The sequence below is a fragment of the Artemia franciscana genome, unplaced genomic scaffold (assembly GCF_032884065.1).
Source record: "Artemia franciscana unplaced genomic scaffold, ASM3288406v1 Scaffold_7281, whole genome shotgun sequence".
NCBI lineage: Eukaryota > Metazoa > Arthropoda > Branchiopoda > Anostraca > Artemiidae > Artemia > Artemia franciscana.
In genome coordinates this window covers 1-5050 of record NW_027067392.1, presented here as the reverse complement: position 1 = coordinate 5050, position 5050 = coordinate 1, and the positions used below count along the sequence as shown (strand labels likewise).

Genomic DNA, 5050 nt, shown 5'->3' with positions numbered 1-5050 from the left:
CACTCGTGACGATTCTATCAAATGACAAATATTATCTGTAAACTTTAAATACATATTAAAAGTTGACAAACGATATACGGTGTCCTAGTTGCGATGAACTTTAACATTTTGCTATTTTGCAGTAATAAGTATTCCAAAGGCCGATGTATACAGATTCTGCGATTACAGACTACGTACTGATTGCAGACGTTTTCTAACTGGTAAGTTTGTGAGTTGAGTGATTTTAGCCATAAATCTAGGAGCATCTACATAGGAAATTTAATTTAATTTACTTAAATTTAATTACTTAATAAGTTGCTCAACATCGCAAGCCTTTATTGCACTGATCGCTGGTAAAATATGGAGGAAGTTTTGAAAATATTCAATTTTCCATACTGATACGTTAGTATAAAAATATTTATTTAAATTGAATTGATAAAATTATTAAATAAAAAAAATAGAAATTTGCAATGCTCTGGTAACTGTTAGATTGGCGAAGAACCAATTAGACTACGACAAATAGCGTAAAGAGTTCCAATACAGTAGGTCATCCTCATTGACCAATGGGACACCATAAGGTCGGGCTTTATATCTTCTTCGGCCATGAAGCGGTCTACCAAAAGCTGGTGCAGCTGTTATTGTGCATAAGAATGACACCAGCATAAGGATCAGGAATAGCTAAAAAACATTACAGTAGATTAATTTTTCTTCAAGGGAGGGGGGAGTTAACTGAACTTAAAGTCTATTCAATTGGCCAAAGTAGGAAAGGCGTGTTTCTTATGCTCTGGCTATGAATAGACTCGAAATGTCAAGGGTGGCAATTTAATAAAGTAGTTAACACGACTTCGTTTTTTGACACCCAGGTGTCATAAGAATGACATCAGGGCATTTTGGAAAAAAGACACCTTTAAGAAAGTAGCTCAAAGAATAGGTTAAGAATTTGGAAAAAAAAAAAATATAGGTATGAATGGCAGGTGTGATAAGAATGACATCAGGGCATTTTGGAAAAAAGACACCTTTAAGAAAGTAGCTCAAAGAATAGGTTAAGAATTTGGAAAAAAAAATATAGGTATGAATGGCAGGTGTGATAAGAATGACATCAGGGCATTTTGGAAAAAAGACACCTTTAAGAAAGTAGCTCAAAGAATAGGTTAAGAATTTGGAAAAAAAAATATAGGTATGAATGGCAGGTGTGATAAGAATGACATCAGGGCATTTTGGAAAAAAGACACCTTTAAGAAAGTAGCTCAAAGAATAGGTTAAGAATTTGGAAAAAAAAATATAGGTATGAATGGCAGGTGTGATAAGAATGACATCAGGGCATTTTGGAAAAAAGACACCTTTAAGAAAGTAGCTCAAAGAATAGGTTAAGAATTTGGAAAAAAAAATATAGGTATGAATGGCAGGTGTGATAAGAATGACATCAGGGCATTTTGGAAAAAAAACACCTTTGAGAAAATAGCTCAAAGAATGGGTTAAGAATTTGCAGAAAAATAAATGAATTATACAGAATTTATTAGAATTCTTACATTCAAAAGACACAGTCCCAAAAGTTATTCTATCCACCTCCACCCCTCTGCTCCTCCGTGCACTGCTGATTCGTAACGATACTATGTTTTTTCATCTTGCTCAAACATCGTGTTTAAAAATTCATTTTAAAAAATCTGGAAAAATTCTTGACTTCCCTCCCGAGCTTATTTTCGTGAATTTGTACCCTGTCATAAAGCTTTGTTGAGGGTGATAATTCTTTGGTGGTAATTTGAGGGTGACACAGCTTTGTGGTATCTTGGTCTTAGGCGGTTTTGGGCTTCGAGGAGTTGTTAGCAGTGGTAGAAGTATTTATCTCCTATGTGACTACAAATTTTACAGTAATTTTATTCTCTGGACTACTTTGTAATTTCAAAAATATTTTTATTGTAGCTATTGGTGATATCGATCCACTAAATATTGGGAAGGAAATTAATTATTTAACAATTTTAACACAAAATGTATTTCTGACAAAATTAAGCAAAAACATATCTAAAAAGGCTAGCTGATTTCAAAAGCGTTTTATCGTACGTTTGTTGGAGACTACTTATTGGCTGATGCTGTCTATATGCCGAAACTATTTGGTAAAGACTATAGTCCATTAAAAAATTTTTGATATTTTGAAATTTTTAGTATTATTATTGATTCTCTAAATACATTTAAAACACGACATGAAAATAAAAAGTTTCACCATTGTCAGGCTTAACAAAATATTTGTCAAAAACACTTTTAACCAAAAATACAAGGAATGATATAGCGATTTTGCACGCTGTTAATAATCTAAAATTAAAAATAAAATCATTTTATTAATGGCTAGAACCTTCATTATTTTTTACATCTAATACAAAAAACAACAAATGGCACGCTTTTCCCATTTGCGGAAACCGTAGAAGTGCATATTTTGGCCTTTGTTTAAACACATTTGAATGAGGAAAAAAGCGAAAAGTGGAAAGAGTCGGAAGTGATTGACAATAATTTTGCTTTATTATTTCAAAATAGAGAATTGGAAAGACAATAAACACAGTTGAATCAGCCTAATTGCGAATTATGCGCGTAACCATGTATTTCGGGTAATTTGGTAAATCACGAAATTTCGCCTTTATTTTAATTCCAGATAGGAAAAAAAAAATAGGCAACTTGGATTCGAGTCATGAACAAACACATCGGAATAAGCCAAATCACAAATAATAAGCATCACTATGCATAGTTTTAGAAGAAGTATTTTTAAATCATCTTGTTTAAACTTTCCGAGGAGACACCGGACGAATTAGGAATTATTCGTTTATTTGTTAAGTTTTAGGTTAACATTGTGACACGAAAGAAATTTGTTATTGGGTCTACTCTGGATTCAGCTCATAAAGTAAAATAATAACATATTTGAGTTAAAAAAAGTGAATAATATAAAATGTCTACAGAGAGTTGGTTTCATGTGTTATTTAAAGGGTCAAAAAGTGCAAATCCACCGACAAGCCTATTTTCTGTAAAATTGTAATTAAGTAAAAAAGAAAATACTTGGGGATACTTATACCGTATTCCAGCTAATACGATACGTCAGCTGGATCGAAAAAGTTTGTTTTTAGTACGTTTTTACCGGATCCGGAATGCATCCCTAATTCTTTCACTTTTTATTTAAGATACTGCACCCAATTATTTCCCGCCACGGATTAACCCAACTATCCGAAAGTTATGCATTTCACTTAATGCACAACTGCAGTAGCATCAATTGGGGAAAGGGGGTATTTATGCTCCCAAATCTTATTTGCCCCTCCTCGATATATTTTGCAACATTACTTTCCGGCATTATTATTGTAAAATACTTTTTTCGGTATTTTTATTGAGAAAGATGAAAAACAACAAAACTACCTTCCCCCAGATTTTGAAAATGCATTTTTCTCAATCCACTATTTTTTCGTGAAATGGCACTATTGTCGCTGATATGATCTCTACATCAGTTCCCCAGAAAATAATACAAATATTTGCAAGCCCACAAAAATAACACATTTTTTTCAGAGGCGGTAACGAGACAGGATTTTTTCTAGCCGAGGGGGGGGGTGAAGGTAGCCCTATAAAACACTCGTTGGGGACACAAAATCACATGACATAATCAGTCTCTGTAAAATATTGTTTGATATTTTAAAGAAAACAGTAGCTAAGCCGAGAAAAACATTGATGCGTCATATGTGATATAAACTCTTGGGAATCTCTGGAAAAGTTCATTATCCAGCCAAACTTCTGATCTTCGAAACACTAAAGAAGGTCTGTACGGAAAGCGGCTCCTTACCCTGTTTCAGAGACTATCGTCTCCCTTTTGCTAAAGATTATAGGATTTTAATATACGGTTAAGGAGATAGGACGTTTTTGGTTCAACCTAGGTGGGACTCGTTTTTACTGAAATTAAAAGAAGTACTTACGTTTTTCATTTGTTCCACAGTGTTTATTCAATTCTTTGAACCTAGACTAAAACTGAAGCTTCTTTAAACAGGTATATATCATTTATCATATATGGAAAAACCGCACGACTTTCTTGCAAGTTTTTATCTGTTTTTTGTGTTCCCAAGCTAGGCTCATTAAAATCTCTTGTGGGCATTATTGTATGACAACATCATCACCATACCTACTTCCGTTTTAGATTTCCAAGAACCTATACTTTTAACAAAAAAAAAATTGCATAATAAAATGATTAAAGTCAGTTGGGAAATGGGATAATTGATATAGTTTCTGTTTACTTTTTTTAATGTTTGAATTTTCCGCTTGTAAATACCCGCCTTTTATTTTAATACATATTCTTATCTCAATCATTAAATCTCAGCACTTTTTGCTTTACTAGTTAGTGTCCAAAAATATTTCTTTCTCTTAGGAGGTACCGAGGGGCTATGAACTTTCTGTTAGCCGGTCCATATTACGGAGCACAACTTGTTTTGTGACACGTGGCATAAGTCTAACTACTCACCGCATGTCTTGATGATGACATTAGGAGGTCGGCACCTCTTCCAAAGACAGTTAGCACATTTAGAACCACTCAAGGAGCACATCCCCTACACATGACGCTCTCCACCCCGCGTGCACGATTTTTTTTAAAGGTGGAATCTCCTTGGGAATTATATCTTGGCGGTTTTATTGGATTTTCGGAACTTTGAAATTACCTACTAATGAAATATAATTATAGTCTTAAGATCTATATTTTAGAGCTTGTAACAAATAAAAGCCAGTAGCTGTTTCCATCAATTGTCTCGTTTCTGATTTTCTTATTCTTCTCGATCAATGTGGCTTTCCATATTCTATAGTTTAGGCTTACTGTTTCGTAAGGCCTTTTGATGCGTACGAATTCATTTTGGATGCACCATATTTAACCATTTAGGGGAGAGGGTTCCAGAGACATGATCTAAGATGAGACAAAAACTGGCAAAAGATAGTGGTTGATGCTGTACCCGATGGAATGAAAAGGTCGTCAGAAATTAAGATAAGGTTGTTTAGTGATGGGTACGAAATTGCATCATCTGGCTCCTGCCAAAAAATGAAATAATAAAGCAAACACTATAGTCGA

The 5050-nt window shown here is 33.9% G+C and overlaps 1 long non-coding RNA gene across 1 annotated transcript; it reads right to left on the bottom strand.

The window, feature by feature from the left end:
* Nucleotides 1-382: 382 nt before the first annotated feature.
* LOC136043571 (uncharacterized) lies at nucleotides 383-4980 on the bottom strand. The gene is made up of 2 exons (XR_010621649.1): nucleotides 3918-4980; nucleotides 383-657 (listed from the first exon to the last, which is right to left on the bottom strand). It is a non-coding gene; the product is annotated as an uncharacterized LOC136043571 (long non-coding RNA).
* Between the last annotated feature and the right edge of the window lie 70 nt (nucleotides 4981-5050).